Source organism: Carassius gibelio, chromosome B2 (genome assembly GCF_023724105.1).
Source record: "Carassius gibelio isolate Cgi1373 ecotype wild population from Czech Republic chromosome B2, carGib1.2-hapl.c, whole genome shotgun sequence".
NCBI classification, from domain to species: domain Eukaryota; kingdom Metazoa; phylum Chordata; class Actinopteri; order Cypriniformes; family Cyprinidae; genus Carassius; species Carassius gibelio.
The window spans coordinates 9,065,183-9,086,720 of record NC_068397.1 but is presented as its reverse complement, the minus strand read 5'-3'; the positions used below and the strand labels follow the sequence as shown (position 1 = coordinate 9,086,720).

The window sequence follows — 21,538 nt, the reverse complement described above, 5'->3', positions numbered from 1 at the left end:
ATGCTCTGGAATTTGATATACTCCTCTGAGGAACTCCACCCGTTCACCACAAAACTCGGTGAACACGATCTCAAGACATTGGGGATGCTAAATTGCGAAGAGATTTTTGATATCTTGAACGGTTTGCCCGTGGCGAGGCGTTGAAATTATGGCGAGAAATGAGAAACAGGAAATGTCTAATAACATCCACATACATTTCCTGAATTTGATCAAACTTAATTGGTTTGTTCATTGTATGATACCGATCATATATATGTGACTATTAGGAGTCAAAGTTATAGCGCCACCAACTGGCATCAGGAAGTGATTCATTTTCAAAACGCTTTGAATTCAGTATCTTATTTTTACTTGATTTGCTTCAAACTTCATCAGAATAATGACAAAACACGGCCGAAGAAAATCTGTTGTGGGGATATTTATATCTAATATAGTGTTGCCATGGCAACGTGTCAAACTTGAATGTTCTGTTCTGGTGATTTTTAGGCAGATAACTAGCTCAGATTTACATGAAACTCGAAACAGATATCAGTATTAAAGATAGCTAGACCATGGCAAAAGCTTTTAAAAGGGCGTGGAAGAGGCACTCTATAGCACCACCTTTTGTCAAAAGTAGGGGAATTAGTTTTAGCTACAGACACCAAACTTGGTACATAAATTGTTCTTATCAAGACGGACAACTTTCTAATTCACAGTCATAAGCTACGACCAACAGGAAGTTGGCTATTTTGACTTGAATATGGATTTTTGAGAATATTCTTTTGAGAATTAATGCATACTCCTCACAGGGGAAGTACACTATACACACCAAACTTTGTCTACATGAAGAAAAAACATTGAGGAGCTTAAATTGCGGATGAATTTTGGATAGCTTGAACGGTTTTGTGGTGGTGATTTTTTGAAATAACAGCCCAGCCGGCATTTCAACGTTGATTCAACGTTGAAACAACGTCAGGTACCATGGTTGAAACAACGTTGAATAACCTTTCGATTTTGCAAATTGGATCAACGTTGAAATCACGACGTTGATTCATCGTTGAAATCGTGACGTTTATGTACGGTTGAAATCACGACGCTGATTCACCGTTGAAATCCCGACGTTGAATCAACGTTGAATAACCTTTCGATTTTGCAAATTGGATCAACGTTGAAATCGCGACGCTGTTTCATCGTCTTACCTGCATTATGGGTGAATTAGGGTCGTGCTGCAGACCTGGGATGAAAGCTGAATGAGGTGTTGATTTTGAAAAGTTAATCAGCGTTGATACCACGACGTTGTTTCCCCGTCGTACCTTGCACCGTGTATAAATACACCTAGATCCTAGTTGGCATTTAGATCAACATGGTACATGCAAGGCTAAAAATCTAATGACTGGCAGCAATGGCTTTACAAACAACTTCCATAAACTACCACATGCTCAAAATTGTCAAACAGCAGTTTAATTTTGGAAACATACTGTATAAAACAGATGAAAATAATCCCACACTTTATTATGCAGAGTATGCATGGAGGTAATGCTAAAAACAGGTAGTAGAACAATCCAAATACAATAATATTTAAAGGTTTTTGTAAATAATTTGGCACATAAATGCATATTTTTTTGCAGCACTTACAAGACAAACCCTTGTACCTTTATGACTGAAACCAGTGGATCTTTTATTTTGGTGGAAAACTACAGTTTCTGTCACAAACATGTTTTAGTAATGTGTCTCATTACAAGAGATGTGTACATTTGTGCAGTGAAAATGTGTTGAACAGTTCGAGAAGGGAACCTTCCACCAGTTGATTTCTAATGGGAACCCCCCCGGACTGTGTCTTCTTTACCGTGGGGAATGCAGAATGAGATTTCTACCGCTGGGCACTCTAAAATGTTAGAAACAGCAGCCTCGTGTATATAGTGTGGTTGTGCTTCGGGTGATCCTTGAAAGTGTCCCAGCGCTAGGTCCTTTCTGACGCCGTCCCCTCCACTCTCTCCCACTTGTGCACTTTCTGTACCGTCCTGTATAAACATTTACATTTAATCATTTAACAGATGATTTTATCCAAAGCGACTTACAAATGAGAAGAACAGAAGCAGTCAGGTGTACAAGCGAACAACAACAGGATACAAGTGCTATGACAAGTCTCAGTTAGTCTAGCCAGGTTTTTATATATATATATATATATATATATATATATATATATATATATATATATATATATATATATAAAAGACAAGAAAAGAAGGAAAAGTGCTAGCATTAGTTGGTTAAGTTCTGGTGAAAAAGATGAGTCTTAAGATGTTTCTTGAAAATGAGTAAAGACTCAGTTCGGATTGAGATTGGGAGGTGATTCCACCAGCTGGGCACAGTCCAGGAAAAGGTCCTTGAGAGTGATTTTGAACCTCTTTGGGATGGCACCACAAGGCGTCGTTCACTTGCAGAGCGCAAACTTCTGGAGGGCACATAAGATTTAACTAGTGAGTTTAGGTATGTTCACAATGTTTGACAATAACTTTGATATTGTGAAATATATTTAACTGAAAACTGAATGCAAAATAAATCACACAATATTTTCACTTTACAGTTCAGTAACAGTGAGGTTGGAAACAAAGTGGACAACACTATTCATTAAACACTTATTTAATGTATTCAGATGAAAATGTACAATATTAACAAATTATTCACAAGCAGTGTTTTCAGAGCCCCCAGTTACACTGTTTTAATCAGAACACTAACATTACAGTGTAGTAAAACAAGTCAAATCAAATTCAGTACATTTTTATTAAACTAAGCACAATCAAAACCTATCACAAAAGGTCAAAGCATGTCTAGCAGAAGTGACAGTGCAATGTAGCAGAAGAACAATTTCTTACCAATGTTTCAAGAACAAGCTGGATCCTCGATGACTCTACAAGGGGAAAGAAGAAATGGTTTACTGAAAAGTTCTTAAAAAGCAGGATTTCATATTATACCATTTCTTTAAACCACTGGTTCTCAAACTTTTTATACCAAGTACCACTTCAGAAAATATTTGTTATTAAATATTAAGTTGCACCATAATGACCAACATTACATTTCAGCAGGTAGTAGACCAAACTATTCAGCTACAGGTCTACAGTTAAAAAATGAGGCAGTTTTATTCTAATAAGAATATTAATTGTTGTCAGACACTTTACCATGGTAAATACAGTTTGAACATTAACACTACAACTGTGCTTACATACACGGGTAAATGAAAAAAAAAAAGTTTAAATTAAAATGTAATTTTAAATGTAATTATGTAACAAAATTTACAAAACTGTACTGTACTTTAACTGTAACATACTTAAATGTGCAAAAAAAAAAACTTACTCAAAGATTAAGTTAAAATATATTAACATTAATTAGTTTAATTTAGTGGTTCACCTGCATAACAACTAGAGGGGGCCTGACACTTTGAGAACCATGGCTTTAAACAATCCTTTTTTTTTTTTTTCATTAATTCATTAAAATTATATTATTTAAATACCGACATTTGCACTTATACGTTGCAGAAAACACTTTGAAACTATTATAAGAATACAAACATATATAACACACCTAATGCATGGGATTCATATCAGGAAAATATGGGAAAATCTCTAAAAGAAAGACATTAACACATAACTTACCAGCAACACATTAGGTGAGCATCTAACTTGATCAGCTGTGATAAAGCAATGCAAAAATAGACACACGGGTATTTATTTATCTGCAGGTTACATGTCCTTTAAACTACCCATTTGTAAACTCTGGTAATACTTTACTATTTTCAAAAGATAATAAAGATAAAGTTAGCGATTTTCTTACCTCATTTTGACAGGATGTTTTCAGGACCTCGCAGAACACCTGACCCTTCTTGTGTTCACAGTTTTTGTTCTCCATTGACATGTCACGACTCAAATTCGCTCAAAATAAATAAAAAATGTACAGGCAAATATGAAATAATTCGGGACCGACCGAGCAGTCAGTTATAACGAGCAGCAGCTCACAGTTTTAGCCGCCTCACTCACAGAAAGACGACAATAACGGTCATATTTTTAAATGTAGAAAAGCGCGAACCGATTCATTGTCCAGTTTCCTGAATGACAGCCAGATTAACCAATCATGATAGAAGTAATAAAATAAAACTACCAATGGGAGTTGTTTCAGTGTGATAAAGCAGCGAAATGTATAGTTTTATTGTTGTTAATGATGATAATATTTAACATATACCTTTAGATTTTAGAATAGGTATCATGACTAAAATATTTTTAAATGCTATTAAAATAATAATTAATTTAAATAATTTAATATAAATAATTTAAAAGCTTGTTAACCTTTTTCTACCATTTAGCATTAAACATTTTTAACGTTGTTTCATTAAAACAACTGACCTTATTTCAACCATATTTCAATGTTGAAAGTTGGTCATGTGCTGGAAGTTTTTCAACAGTTCATCTTTAAACGTTGAATCAACGTTGTTTCAACGTTGAAACCACAACTGACCTTATTTAAACCATATTTCAACATTGAAAGTTGGTCATGTACTGGATGTTTTTCAACCATTCAGCTTTAAACGTTGAATCAACGTTGTTTCAACGTTGAAACCACAACTGACCTTATTTCAACCATATTTCAACGTTGAAGGTCGGTCATGTGCCGGCTGGGAGTAAAAAGTGAAACATTAATCGTCTTGTATTTTTAAATTGCAGCTTCCAAACCTTTAAAAAACATTTTTCATTTAGAAAACCAGTGATTCTGAGGAAATATGCATAGTTTCATAACTTTACAGCATTGTATGATTAAAAGAAAATTAAAAAACTGTCAGACATCTGATCTCACTCTGTCACTCTGTGTGAGGAATGTATGTGTGCTGACTGTGTGTGTGTGTCTGTGTGTGTGTGTGTGTGTGTGTGTGTGTGAGTGGGGGAGGGGTGTGAGCTGAGTGGCAGACAGACAGAGAGAGAGAGAGAGAGAGAGACTTAAACATCTCTTTAATCACCAGAAAAAAACTGTATTTTAAATTGTTATTTTTTTTGTTGTTGTTGCTAATTGTGCTGTTTTCATTACAGCTTAAGAAATCTCTTAGGCCTTATCCTTTTCTGACAGTTTCAGGGATTAAAAAAAAATTCTAAAAATACTTGTGCTGCAAATTATAATTTCAAACTCATTTGATACTGACCTCTGAAACCCTGTGACATGACATTTATTTGAATTTACATAATCTCATGGATGTAACAGTAAACCTGTTCAGCTCACAGATGAAGACTAAGCTGTGATGCAAGCTATTTAACTATTTCACAAATGCTTATAGGTTAATGAAATCATAACAAAACACTTTTATATTATTTAAGGATTTGGTAACACTTTAAAATAATGTCTCAATTGTTAACATTAGTAAATGCATTAGTAACACTTCATAATAGCTGCACTCCTTAGCTAAGCATTAGTAAATAGTCAGTTCATGCTTTATATAGACTTCTCCCAAAATTAATATTTTAGTAAGCATTTTATAAATACAGCTATAATTAAATTGTTCATGGTATATATGCACATTTATTTTGAGGAGATTAAAGGCTGTAATCTTCCCAAAATTAAAAAAAAATAAATAAATAAATAAATAAACACAGAACTCAGAAATATTTACTTCAAGATGCAATAAAAGAAAACTGTACACTTGAATTTATGTATATATATATATATATATATATATATATATATATATATATATATATATATATATACAATTGCATAAGTTTATATTTATTTATTTTTTATCAAGTGTATAGCTAATAATAATAGTAATAATAATAATAATACTAATAATGCATTTTATTTAGTTTTAGCTGCAGACAGCAAACTTGGTACATAAATTGTTCTTATCAAGACGGACAACTTTCTAATTCACAGTCATAAGCTACAACCAACAAATATGGATTTTTGGGAAAATTATTTTGTGAATTACACACCAAACTTTGACTACATGTTGCAAAAACATTGAGGAACTTAAATTGCGAATGGATTTTGGTTAGCTTGAACGGTTTTGTCGTGGTGATTTTTTGAAATGACAGTGAAAAGGGAATCATTAATTGGCTTGTATTTTTAAATTGCAGCTTCCAAACATTTCAAAGCATTTTTTCATACAGAGATCAAATCATTCTGAGGAAATATGCATAGTTCCATGACTTTACAACACTGTATGGACAACAGAAAATTAAAAAACTGTCAGACTTCTTAACTGACATGATCTCACTCTGGCCACTCTGTCTGTGTGAGGGAAGGTAGGGGGAGAGGGAGGGGGAGTGTGAGGGGGTTGGTGACTGACAGAATTTTTGGTGACTGACAGTGTGTGTGAATTGTAGGGAGGGGAGGGGCTATCTGGCAGAGAGAGAGACAGAGAGAGAGAGAGACCTAATCATCTCTTTAATCATCAGGGGGGAAAAATCAGTATTTTAAATGTTTATTGTTTTTGTTGTTGCTAATGGTGGTGTTTTTTTCCCCCTTTAATTATAGCCTAAGAAATATCTTAGGCCTTATCCTTTTCTGATAGTTTTATGGATTTAAAAACATCCTAAGAATCCTTATTTGTGCTGCAAATAATAATTCCAAACTCATTTGATACTGACCTGTGACATCCTGTGACATGACATTTATTAAGAGTTATGCATCTACATCCGTCTGCATGGACTCTTGTTTGTAGGTGTTCTAAACTTGCTTACTCCTATTATCAATGGCAACGGCATTGGAAAGCCAGTACATTATTTATATATATATATATATATATATAATTAAAGAATTTTTTTAATTATATAAATATATTAATATTTATATATATATTTATATATATATTGCATTTGTTTATATTTCATTTTTGTAAATAACTTAATTTATACATGATAGAAAAATCCTTAAAAAGTATGAAAATACAATGATTGAACTTTATAGATGTGCTCAAGAACAAAACATTTATAGCTGTATTTATTAAATACTTAATAATGCCTATGAAAGGAGTGCTATTATGCTGTTTCACACTTTCAACTTTAGTTAGTCTGTAATGTTGTTGTTTCAGCATAAAAAAGTTCTGCAAAGATTCAAAGCTCAAAGTCCAATTCAATAGGAAAAATTTTATTTAACAAAAATCACATTTTAGAAAATAACAACGAACAACTTGTTTGGACTACAACAAATATTTTCCAGAATTTGTGATATCACAAATACGGACGAATGGGATGTAAATTGGTTGAGCTGCACTAGAGAAGGCAACGAGTGTGATATATACGTAGTTGACCATGAAGACTGGAAAAGAAAAAAAACTCCTTATATTCAGGTGTGAAGAAATATTAGGCATTTTTTCCTTTACTGATAAAATGAGCCAAAAACAAAGGTTTAACTCAGACTGAAAATCCCAAATTATTAGATCCCCATGAGAAATTTTCAAAATAAGTACAGTACAGTAATTGCAGAGTTAAGACATGACCACTGGACAGCAAAATGCTTACTGGGTCACAGAGGTCAGAAAAAAAAAAACAAGTGGAGAAGAACAGAAACACATTAACTGCAAAATAATTAATAATTAAAGTGAAGAATTAGATGTAAAACTATCAGGGAGCATTTAGTCTACAGTACCACAATTTTTCAGAGCTGCAACTTTCCTGGAGTCTCCAGAATTACAAGGTGTCAGGTTCTGAGAGACTTAAAAGATCCCAAAAATGACTTAATTAGAATAGCATGAAGTATTGTGAAATACTATATATTGAGACTTTATATATAGGCTTTATGAACAGATGGGTTCTGAGTGACTCTTGTACGAACCTATGAGGAATATATCTTCCAGAATCTGGCATGAGATTTAGGAGCTTATTTTTATTCCATCTCCTATCCTGAAAGGTCTGTCTTGCAGAATTGACAAAAAAATAATCTTCACATTAATTCTTAATTCTTTTGCAATTCTTTTTGTCATTTCTTCACTGTTTTTTTTTTCTTCTGCCCCCGTGACCCAGTCACCATTTTTTGTCCAGTGGTCAAGTATTAACCTAATTATTGTTAATTCTTAAAATAATTATTGTTCATGTTAACATAGTTAATGTTTATGAATGAAATATTATTGTAAAGTGTTATTAAAGTTATATATATGGTTCTGTGAATGTGATTTCAAAGTCTAGATGATTCGGATTAACCCTTTAACTGCTGTATCCCTTAAAATCTGACTGCCAGAAGACTATCGTGAATGCATGTGCCCGCTGAGCACAATTTACTTGATGCCACAGTGGTGGCGTTGCACTGATGGCTTGAGCCCGCCATCGCTGCTTGCAGCTATATTTAGGGCTCAAGCCTGGAGGGCGAGAGCCCTATTGTTTTCCTTAGGATTATTTGTTATTATTAGGGCTCAAGCCTGGAGGGCGAGAGCCCTATTGTTTTCCTTAGGATTATTTGTTATTATTATTATTATTATTATTTTTCTTCAAGGTTTCGGGGGCTTTTGGGGCCCTTAACATGCTCAAAAACTCTTGAAAATTGCCACACACCTTGGAACCTGCGGCCATTAGGGCCGGGCAGAGTCTGATACACGGGCGTGGCACAGAGGCTCTACAGCGCCCCCTGTAGTACTGAGGGCCATATATCATGCATACTTGCACGTATACATATGAAACTTGGTACATATATATAACTCATCAAACCAAACAACTTTCACACTGCATGTCATAAGCTCCGCCCAACAGGAAGTTGGCTATTTAGGGTTTTATGAAAAACACATGCTCTGGAATTTGATATACTCCTCTGAGGAACTCCACCCGTTCACCACCAAACTCGGTGAACACGATCTCAAGACATTGGGGATGCTAAATTGCGAAGAGATTTTTGATATCTCGAACGGTTTGCCCGTGGCGAGGCGTTGAAATTATGGCGAGAAATGAGAAACAGGAAATGTCTAATAACATCCACATACATTTCCTGAATTTGATCAAACTTAATTGGTTTGTTCATTGTATGATACCGATCATATATATGTGACTATTAGGAGTCAAAGTTATAGCGCCACCAACTGGCAGCAGGAAGTGAATCATTTTCAAAACGCTTTGAATTCAGCATCTTATTTTTACTTGATTTGCTTCAAACTTCATCAGAATAATGACAAAACACGGCCGAAGAAAATCTGTTGTGGGGATATTTATATCTAATATAGTGTTGCTATGGCAACGTGTCAAACTTGAATGTTCTGTTCTGGTGATTTTTAGGCAGATAACTAGCTCAGATTTACATGAAACTCAAAACACATATCAGTATTAGTGATAGCTAGACAATGGCAAAAGCTTTTAAAAGGGCGTGAAGGAGGCACTCTATAGCGCCACCTTTTGTCAAAAGTGGGGGGGTTAGTTTTAGCTACAGACACCAAACTTGGTACATAAATTGTTCTTTTCAAGACGGACAACTTTCTAATTCACAGTCATCAGCTACGACCAACAGGAAGTCGGCTATTTTGATTTGAATGTGTATTTTTGAGATTTTACAGTTGTGAATTAATGCATACTCCTCACAGGGGAAGTACACTATACACACCAAACTTTGTCAACATGAAGAAAAAACATTGAGGAACTTAAATTGCGAACGGATTTTGGTTAGCTTGAACGGTTTTGTCGTGGTGATTTTTTGAAATGACAGTAAAAAGGGAAACATTAATTGTCTTGTATGTTTAAATTGCAGCTTCCAAACACTTCAAAGCATTTTTTCATACAAAGATCAAATCATTCTGAGGAAATATGCATAGTTTCACGACCATACAACACTGTATGGATAACAGAAAATTAAAAAACTGTCAGACTTCTCAACTGATATGATCTCACTCTGGCCACTCTGTCTGTGTGAGGAAAGGGAGGGGGAGAGGGAGGGGGAGTGTGAGGGGGTTGGTGACTGTGAATGTTTGGTGACTGACAGTGTGTGTGGATTGTAGGGAGGGGCTGTCTGGCAGAGAGAGAGAGAGAGAGAGATAGAGAGAGAGACCTAATCATCCCTTTAATAATCAGGAAAAAAAAAATCTGTATTTTAAATTGTTATTGTTTTTGTTGTTGCTAATGGTGGTGTTTTTTCCTTTCATTACAGGTTAAGAAATCTCTTAGGCCTTATCCTTTTCTGACAGTTTTAGGGATTTAAAAACATCCTAAGAATCCTTATTTGTGCTGCAAATAATAATTTCAAACTCATTTGATACTGACCTATGACAACCTGTGACGTGACATGACATTTATTAATCTCATGGATGTAACAGTAAAACTCTTCAACTGACAGATAAAGCTGCAATGCAAGCAAAACTATTTCACAAATGCTTATAGGTCATTAAAATCATTACAAAACACTAATAAATTATTTAAGGATTTGGTAACACTGTAAAATAATGTCTAATTTGTTAACATTAGTAAATGCATTGGTAACACTTTATAATAACTGCACTCATTAGCTAAGCATTAGTAAATAGTTCATGATTATAAAGCCTTTTCCCTTAATAATAGTCATTATTAAGCAGTAATACATCTATAAATAAATTGTTCTTGGTTTAAAAGCACATATATTACAAAATAGATTAAAGTCTCAGTTGTCTTATAAAATAAATGAATAAACACAACCCAGCTTGATTCAGAATTCAGAAATATTTATTTCAAGATGCAATAAAAGGAAACTGTACACTTGAATAGCTTTTGAGCGATTCTTGAAGGATTAGCATCACCTTCTCTTGTACGATGGTTTGAGGAATATATCTTCCAGATAGTACTGCCGCTCCCTATATGCAGAGTATGCAGTCTTCGTAGGGCACCAACTCCCAGAGGGGGCACCATCCCAGTTGCTCAAAAAAAAACAAAAAAAACATGCGCCATTCTCCAATATGTGCTCGCGACCGCTCACACCTCATGTTTGCGGCTGAATGTTCGTAATTGATGGATAGACATCTATGCCTGGGTATAGCACATCAGCAATCCGGCACAGAGAAAAGAAAACTAAAGAAAAAAAAAACAGGCATAAAGTTGTCTTGACATTGGACATTCGAGAGACTCAAATTTAGGGCCGGTCTCTAAAGTTACATGTGATATTGTTATACACTTTTCTAACGTCAGTAGCATTTGAAGAGAATGACTTACAGTCATAAAAACAACTGTAATTGTTCATCTAGGTGACAGCTATAATGCACAATTAATTTGAATGTTTGATATTTATTACAACAAACTGTAAGTCATATGTAAATTATGCTACTTTTTCACATGGGCTCAAATGCAAATTTGAAGCTCAATAGCATTTGAGAAGAAAGACTTGCAGTCACAAAACAATTGTAATGTGTTCATATAGGTGTCAGCTACAATGCACACCTTATAAATTTTTTATAAATATAAAAATAAAGTATTACTAAAGTTATATATATATTGTTCTGTGTATGTGATTTCAAAGTCTAGATTGGTCGGATTAACCCTTTAACTGCCGCATCCCTTAAAACTTGATTGTCAGAGGGTTACTGTAAATGCTTATGCCCGCTGGGCACAGTTTTCCCGATGCCACCGGGGTGGCGTTGCACTGATGGCTTGAGCCCGACATTGCTGCTTGCAGCTATATTTATTATTTTTCTTCAAGGTTTCGGGGGCTTTTGGGGCCCTTAACATGCTTAAAAAGTCTTGAAAATTGGCACACACATTGGAACCTGCGGCCATTAGGGCCGGGCAGAGACTGATACACGGGCGTGGCACAGGGGCTCTACAGCGCCCCCTGGAATACTGAGGGCCATATATCATACATACTTGCACGTAGACACACGAAACTCGGTACACATGTAGATCTCATCAAACCAAACAACTTTTGTACTGCATGTCATAGGCTCCGCCCAACAGGAAGTTGGATATTTAGGGTTTAGTATTCATATTTTTCGTCAAAGTTGTGGGGGCTTTTGGGGTCCTTAACATACTCAAAAACTCTTGAAAATTTGCGCACACTTTGGAATCTGTGGCCTTTAGGAGCCTGCAGAGGCTGGGACCCGGGCGTGGCACAGGGGCTCTATGGCGCCCCCTGGAACACAGTCATAAATGTTGATGTATAGCTCACACATACTTGCTCGTATTAATATGAAACTCAGTACACATATAGATCTCATCGTGCTGAACAACTTTCGTACTGCATGTCATTCGGCTCCGCCCAACAGGAAGTCAGCTATTTAGAGTTATGTAAAAAGCGCATGCTCTGGAATTTGAAATACTTGTCATAGGTTTTTTTGCCGATTGCCACCAAATTCGGTCAACATGATCTCAAGACATTGGGGATGAAAAATTGCCAGGGGATTTTTGATATCTCGAACGGTTTGCTCGTGGCGAGGTGTTGAAATTATGGCGAGAAATGAGAAACAGGAAGTGTCTAATACCATCCACATACATTTCCTGATTTTAATCAAACTGCATCAGATTATTCGTTGTATGATGTCGATCGCATATATGTGACTATTAGGAGTCAAAGTTATAGCGCCACCAACTGGCAGCAGGAAGTGTGTCATTTTCAAAATGATTTGAATTCAGCATCTTATTTTTACTCGATTTGCTTCAAACTTCATCAGAATAATGTTAAAACACAGCCGATATAAATCTGCTGGGGGGATATTGATATCTAAAAATATTGTTGCCGTGGCAACATGTTAAACTGGAATACTTCTCAGGTGATTTTGAGGCATATAACATGCTTAGAATTTCATCAAACTCAGAACACATATCAGTATTTATGATAACTAGACACTGGCAAAAGTTCATAAGAGGGCGTGGAAGAGGCACTCTATAGCGCCACCTTTTGTCAAAAGTGGCGGGGTTAGTTTTAGCTACAGACACCAAACTCGGTACAAAAATTTTTCTTATCAAGACGGACAACTTTCTAATTCACAGTCATCAGCTACGATCAACAGGAAGTCAGCTATTTTGATTTGAATGTGGATTTTTTTTTACATTTAGCTGTGAATTAATGCATACTGCTCAGAGGAGAGTAACACTATACACACCAAACTTTGTCTACATGATGCCAAAACATTTTAAACAACTTAAATTGCCAATGGATTTTGGATAGCTTAAACGGTTTTGTCGTGGTGATTTTTTTAAATGACAGTAAAAATGGAATTATTCATTTTCCTGCATTTTTAAATTCCAAACACTTCAAAACCTTTTTTCGTACAGAAAAAAAGTCATTCTGAGTAAATATGGATAGTTTCACGACTTTACAACACTGTATGGATAACAGAAAATTAAAAAACCTTCAGACATCTCATCTCACTCTGTCCCTCTGTTTGAGTATATGTGCTTCAGACTTCCATTGTCTGAGAGAAATAGCGCCCCTACAGGTTCAATTACCGGACTTTTACTTTCACTTTTAAATCGGTTAAAAATACAAATAAATACTTAGATTTAATTCACACTGACAAGCTAAACCAACATATCTGATTATTACCGGTTCAGGGCTCATGGATAAATTATTTCTGGCCAGAGATACGTGAGAAATAGGAGAGATGAATCACCGCTGTGACCACGAGCGTCTGGAGTAAAGAGCTCAGAAAAAACGAATTTATTCCTGTTTTAAAGCTTTTAAAAATAAATTATTACAGCGATATCACACAATCAACCAATTAGAACACACCAAGAGCTAAATTCAGATGTTTTTGAACTGTTTGTGTGAAAATGAATTATTTGCGGCTGCCTATCTGAAACCACCGCCTCAGCGCGTACAGTGTCGAGCTCAAAACAAACTAATTTATTCTTGTTTAAGAGCTTTTTTAAATAAAATATTACCACAAATGCACACAATAAATCCATTGTAACACTACAAGAGCTAAATGCAGGTGTTTGTGACCCGTTTAAGTGTGCAAGACTATTTGAAAGCGCGACTGGCAGAATAACATATATCTCTCGAGCTGCAGGATTCTGCCTTTCGTCGTACGAACGAACACATCACGGACAAGATTATTTCAAAATACATAATAGCTTGGCGACTATAAACGAAAACAGCCACGTGAACATAAACTGTTGAGAAATAAATCTGAAATGGATCTACTGGATTTTAATATTAAGTGACCGCATATACCAGCTGCTTCTGTCTTCAATTTTGATCCATATAAAAAATGAAACTCATTCATCTTGGCTGCTTTTTTTAATGTGTGTACGTATTTATTTATTTATTTATTTATTTATTTATTTATTATTTTGCTCTAACAAGAATTAATCTATATTTAATTAAATCAATTACATTTTATTTTACATTTGATTTGTCCATTTCTGCATCCAAACGCCTAAAAACCTAAAACATGCTCTATTATACTATTGTTAGCAATTTCTTTATCGTCCAATTTATCTGGTGTACACTTTTATTTTCATAATAAACTTGTTTGTTAGATTATACACAGTTACAGTGGTCTATAATAAATATTAACAGGTTTTATTCAAGCTGTTTAGAATGATTGCAGTAGGCAAATGTTTTGAAATGTAAATAAAATAAAAAAAAAATTAAATAAATAAATAAATAAAAAACATTGGAAAAGAATAACTGTTGTAAATTTTTATACATTTTGTATAATTTCATAGTTTATGCATTATAGTTATAAAAACAAATAAATTTAGCCACTCACATAAAATCTTATAGGCCTTATCCTTTTCTGACAGTTTTAGGGATTTTTAAAAATCCTAAAAAACCTTATTTGTGCTGCAAATAATAATTTCAAACTCAAACAGTAAATATTCAGTTCATGCTTTATAAAGCCTTGTCCCAATATTAATAGTCAGTAGTAAGCAGTTTATAAATACAGCTATAAAAAGCTTGTTCTTGGGTTATAAGCACATTTATTAAAAAGGAGAGTAAAGGGTCAGTTATCTTCCTATGAAAAATGAAAAAATAAAAAAAAACAAACAACAACACAGATTGATACAGAACTCAGAAATTTTATTGTGGATTTATGATAAAATCAGCCTGTAAATAAATTCATACTCCTCCAAGAAGACACAAGTTCACAGCAAACTTTTTTAACATGAAGCTAATATACTGAAGATGTTAAATTGCGAATGGGTTTAGGATAGCTTAAATGGTGTGGCCATAGCAATTTATTAAAGTAACATAAAAAAACACAATCGTTATTTTACTATATCTTTAAAATTTTTCATTCCAACTCTTCATAATTTTTTATATACGTAGAAGTCATCATTTGAAGGAAGCACAGTAAGTTTCATAGCTTTATAATTTTCAAGAGCCAGCATAAAATTAAAACTATCATAACTTATAAATCAAGCTTGCAATTCTTAGTTCCAATAATGACCACCAGATGGAGCTATAGGATTACTTTTAAATAATTATTGTAAAACAAGTATGATTTAAATCATTTATAGAAATCTTTCAAAGAAAAATAATATGTATTTTATGTATTTTACTGATAAAATGACCCTCACTTAATTAGAATAACAAGCTGAAGTATTGTGAACTGTATATTAAGAATAATTCTTTATAAGCTTTATGGACAGATACGTTTTGAGTGACTCTTGAAGGTTCAGCACCACATCCTCTTTTACCACTGTTTAAAGAATTTATCTTACAGAACAGGTGTGAATGAATTTTGGATAGCTTGAATGATTTTGCGTGGTGATTTATTGAAATAACAGTAAAAAAGTAACCAGTAAATGTCTTTTATTTTTTTAAAGTGCAGCTTCTAAACACTTCAAAAAAATGTACACATAGCAGACAAGTCATTCTGAGGAAATATGCATAGTTCCATGACTATACAACATTATATGGATGATAGAAAATTAAAAAACTATCATACATCTGATGTCACTCTGTCCCTCTGTCACTGTGGTTAATGTGTGTGTGTGTGTGTGTGTGTTTGTGTGTGTGTTAAGTGAATTAGGTGTGAAACTATCAGGGAGCATTTAGTCTCCAGCGCCAACATTTTACAGAACTGCCACTTTCCTGGAGTCTCAGAATTACAATGTGCCAGGTTCTGAGAGATCTAAGATTCCAAAAAATTATTTAATTAGAATACTATGAAGTATTGTGAAATACTATATATTAAGACTTTATATATATATAGGCTTAATTAACAGATTAGAGTGACTCGTGAAGGACCAGCACCACCTCCTCTTGTCCGATGGTTTGAGGAATATATCTTCCAGAATCCGGGATTAAGATTTAGGAGCTCATTTTTATTCCACCTCCTTTCCTGAAAGTCTGTCTTGCAGAATTGACTAAAAATTAATCTTCACATTAATTCCTAATTATTTTGCAATTCTTTTTGTCAGTTCTTCTTGACCTGTTTTTCTCTTCCAGCTTTCCTGGACTATTGTATAGCACTCATAAATGATTAAATAAAAAATAATGGTAGTTATTAAGATTGATATGGTTTGGAATTGGTAAAATGTGCTTGGAAAAAAATCACAAAAAAACAATGTTTTAATGTTTAATTTGGAATATTAACTGACATGAATGAATGCTATATAAATATTGTTCATGTTAACATAATGTTTATAAATGAAATCTTATTGTAAAGTGTTACTAAAGTTATATATATATATATATATTGTTCTGTGAATGTGATTTTAAAGTCTAGATGATTCGGATTAACCCTTTAACTGCCATATCATTTAAAACCTCACTGCCAGAGGGATATTGTGAATGCATGTGCCCGTTGGGCACAGTTTACCTGATGCCACCGGGGTGGCGATGGCATTGGTGGCTTGAGCCCGCCATCGCTGCTTGCAGCTATATTTATTATTATTATTCCGCTTCTCCAAAATGAATCGCATTTTTGAGGGCCTAAACATGCTCAAAAAGTCATGAAACTTTGCACACACCTCATACCTGGCGAAAATTTACGTCTGATATGGGTTTCAGAAGTGGGTGTGGCAAAATGGCTCGACAGCGCCACCTTTAGACGTTCAACGGTGTGCGCCTCGAGCTATGGTTCACGTACATGCACGAAAATTAGCACACACATGTAACACACCAATACCTACAAAAAAGACTCTTGGACCAAAATTCTAAATCCAACAGGAAGTCAGTTATTATGAATATTATGAGCAAATTTTGTGTAATTTTTTTCATTTCCATGCTTTGTATTTTAACGAACTCCTCCTAGAGATTTATTCAGATCAATACCAAATTTGGTATGCCTAATCTAAAGGCCTTTGCGATGTTAAATTGCGAAGATTTTGAGTTTTCGTCAAAGGGCGTGTCCGTGGCGGCCTGGCGAATTTCGATGATTCGTCACTAAACAGGAAGTTGCTATAACTCACACATACAATGTCCAATCTGCCCCAAACTTCACATGTTGGATAAGACTCCTGACCTAAACAGATTGACATGCCCATATACAGTTATAGTCATAGCGCCACCTATTGGCTACAGGAACTGACATATTTTACGCTGCGACAAACTACTCCTAGAAATTTTTGACATCAATGTCTTTTTTGTGGTCAGTCTATTCTAAAGGCCTATGCGATGTTATATTGTGAAGATCTTGAGTTTTTATTAAAGGGCGTGTCCATGATACCGTGACAAAGTTCGATGTCTCGCCATGGGAATTAAATATGTTATAACTCAGACATAAAATGTCCGATCTTCCCCAAACTTCAAATGTGTGATGAGAGTCCTGGCCTGAACACATCTGGAGGCCAATATTCCATCGGGTGTGGCAAGATGGCTCAATAGCGCCACCTATATGCATTCAAAGGAGTGCGCCTCGAGCTACGTTTCACGTACATGTACAAAAATCGGGACACACATGTAACACACCAATACCTACAAAAATGTCTCTTGGTATGAAATCCGAATCTGAACAGGAAGTCAGTTATTTTGAATTTTCCCTTCAAAATTGGTGTTGTTTTTGCTATTTTCAGGGGTTGTACTTTAACGAACTCCTCCTAGAGATATATTCAGATCAACACCAAACTTGGTCAGTGTAATCTAAAGGCCTTTGCGATGTTAAATTGCGAAGATCTTGAGGTTTCGTTAAAGGGTGTGTCCATGGCGGCCTGACAAATTCCGATGTTTCGCCATGAAACAAGAAGTTGCTGTAACTCAGACATACAATGTCCAAAATGCCCCAAACTTCACATGTTAGATAAGACTTCTGCCCTTAACAGATCTACATGCCCATATTCAGTTATAGTCATAGCGCCACCTGTTGGCAATAGGAAGTGACATGTTTTACGCTGCGACAAACTACACCTAGAATTTTTTTGAGATTAATATATATTTTGTGGTCAGTCTAATATAAAGGCCTGTGCAATGTTAACTTGTGGAGTTAACTTGAGTTTTTGTTAAAGGGCGTGTCCATGGCGCTATGACAAAATTTTATGTCTCTCCACAGCAAGAGAAGTTGTTGTAACTCAGGCATAATTTGTTCGATCTTCCCCAAACTTCACATGTTCGATAAGAGTCCTGCCCGGAACACATCTGAAGGCCAATATTCCATTATAATGATAGCACCACCTGCTGGCACCAGGAAGATTGGCACATATGTGGAATAAATGTTGATATTTTCCACTTATATTTATGAGTTTGAATGCATATTTCTCACCGTTCACCTATTTACTAAAGCCACTCGCTGCCGGTGAGCCCGGGTGCGAGGGCCCGTTCATCGCTGCTTGCAGCTTTAATTAGGGCTCAAGCCTGGAGGGCGAGAGCCCTATTGTTTTCCTTAGGATTATTTGTTATTATTATTATTAGGGCTCAAGCCCAAAGGGCGAGAGGCCTATTGTTTTCCTTAGGATTATTTTTTATTAGGGCTCAAGCCCAAAGGGCGAGAGGCCTATTGTTTTCTTTAGGATTATTTTTTATTATTAGGGCTCAAGCCTGGAGGGCGAGAGCCCTATTGTTTTCCTTAGGATTATTTTTTTTTTTTTTTTTTTATTCTTCTAATTTTTTTCTAAGGTTTCGGGGGCTTTTGGGGTCCTTAACATGCTCAAAAACTCTTGAAAATTGGCACACACCTTGGAACCTGCGGCCATTAGGGCCGGGCAGAGTCTGATACACGGGCGTGGCACAGGGGCTCTACAGCGCCCCCTGTAGTACCGAGGGCCATATATCATGCATACTTGCACGTATACATATGAAACTTGGTACATATATATAACTCATCAAACCAAACAACTTTCACACTGCATGTCATAAGCTCCGCCCAACAGGAAGTTGGCTATTTAGGGTTTTATGAAAAACACATGCTCTGGAATTTGATATACTCCTCTGAGGAACTCCACCCGTTCACCTCAAAACTCGGTGAACACGATCTCAAGACATTGGGGATGCTAAATTGCGAAGAGATTTTTGATATCTCGAACGGTTTGCCCGTGGCGAGGCGTTGAAATTATGGCGAGAAATGAGAAACAGGAAATGTATAATAACATCCACATACATTTGCTGAATTTGATCAAACTTAATTGGTTTGTTCGTTGTATGATACCGATCGTATATATGTGACTTTTAGGAGTCAAAGTTATAGCGCCACCAACTGGCAGCAGGAAGTGAATCATTTTCAGAACGCTTTGAATTCAGCATCTTATTTTTACTTGATTTGCTTCAAACTTCATCAGAATAATGACAAAACACGGCCGAAGACAATCTGTCGTGGGGATATTGATATCTAATATAGTGTTGCCATGGCAACTTGTCAAACTTGAATGTTCTGTTCTGGTGATTTTGAGGCAGATTACTAGCTCAGATTTACATGAAACTCGAAACAGATATCAGTATTTAAGATAGCTAGACCATGGCAAAAGCTTTTAAAAGGGCGTGGAAGAGGCACTCTATAGCGCCACCTTTTGTCAAAAGTGGGGGGATTAGTTTTAGCTACAGACACCAAACTTGGTACATAAATTGTTCTTATCAAGACGGACAACTTTCTAATTCGCAGTCATAAGCTACGACCAACAGGAAGTTGGCTATTTTGACTTGAATATGGATTTTTGGGAATTTTCTTTTGTGAATTAATGCATACTCCTCCCAGGGGAAGTACACTATACACACAAAACTTTGTCTACATTAAGAAAAACCATTGAGGAACTTAAATTGCGAACGGATTTTGGTTAGCTTGAACGGTTTTGTCGTGGTGAATTTTTGAAATGACAGTAAAAAGGGAAACATTAATTGTCTTGTATGTTTAAATTGCAGCTTCCAAACACTTCAAAGCATTTTTTCATACAAAGATCAAATCATTCTGAGGAAATATGCATAGTTTCACGACTTTACAACACTGTATGGATAAAAGAAAATTAAAAAACTGTCAGACTTCTCAACTTACATGATCTCACTCTGGCCACCCTGTCTGTGTGAGGGAAGGGAGGGGGAGAGGGAGGGGGAGTGTGAGGGGGTTGGTGACTGTGACAGTGTGTGTGGACTGTAGGGAGGGGCTGTCTGGCAGAGAGAGAGAGAGAGAGACCTAATCATCCCTTTAATAATCAGGAAAAAAAAATCTGTATTTTAAATTGTTATTGTTTTTGTTGTTGCTAATGGTGGTGTTTTTTCCTTTCATTACAGGTTAAGAAATCTCTTAGGCCTTATCCTTTTCTGACAGTTTTAGGGATTTAAAAACATCCTAAGAACCCTAATTTGTGCTGCAAATAATAATTTCAAACTCATTTGATACTGACCTATGACAACCTGTGACGTGACATGACATTTATTAATCTCATTGATGTAACAGTAAAACTCTTCAACTGACAGATTAAGCTGCAATGCAAGCAAAACTATTTCACAAATGCTTATAGGTCATTAAAATCATTACAAAACACTAATACATTATTTAAGGATTTGGTAACACTGTAAAATAATGTCTAATTTGTTAACATTAGTATATGCAATGGTAACACTTTATAATAATTGCACTCATTAGCTAAGCATTAGTAAATAGTTCATGATTATAAAGCCTTTTCCCTTAATAATAGTCATTATTAAGCAGTAATACATCTATAAATAAATTGTTCTTGGTTTAAAAGCACATATATTACAAAGGAGATTAAAGTCTCAGTTGTCTTATAAAATAAATAAATAAACACAACCCAGTTTGATTCAGAATTCAGAAATATTTATTTCAAGATGCAATAAAAGGAAACTGTACACTTGAATAGCTTTTATGCGATTCTTGAAGGATTAGCATCACCTCCTCTTGTAAGATGGTTTGAGGAATATATCTTCGAGATTGTACCGCCGCTCCCTATATGCATAGTATGCAGTCTTCGTAGGGCACCAACTCCCAGAGGGGGCACCATCCCAGTTGCTCAAAAAAAAAAAAAAAAAAAAAACATGCGCCATTCTCCCATCCGCGCTCACGACCGCTCACACCTCATGTTTGCGGATGAATGTTCGTAATTGATGGATGGACATCTATGCCTGGGTATAGGACATCAGCAATCCGGCACAGAGAAAAGAAAACTAAAGAAAATAAAACAGGCATAAAGTTGTCTTGACATTGGACTTTCTAGAGTCTCAAATTTAGGGACCGTCTCTAAAGTTACATGTGATATTGTTATACACTTTTCTAACGTCAGTAGCATTTGAAGAGAATGACTTACAGTCATAA

General features: G+C 35.3%; 2 long non-coding RNA genes across 3 annotated transcripts in view; both read right to left on the bottom strand.

The window, feature by feature from the left end:
- The window catches only part of LOC127950697 (uncharacterized), a 371,356-nt gene that overhangs the window by 314,210 nt on the left and 35,608 nt on the right, over positions 1 to 21,538 (bottom strand). The window lies entirely within an intron of this gene.
- On the bottom strand, positions 907 to 4,600 carry LOC127950696 (uncharacterized). Its single transcript, XR_008152514.1, has 5 exons — positions 3,808 to 4,600; positions 3,630 to 3,664; positions 2,853 to 2,887; positions 1,118 to 2,431; positions 907 to 981 (listed from the first exon to the last, which is right to left on the bottom strand). It is a non-coding gene; the product is annotated as an uncharacterized LOC127950696 (long non-coding RNA).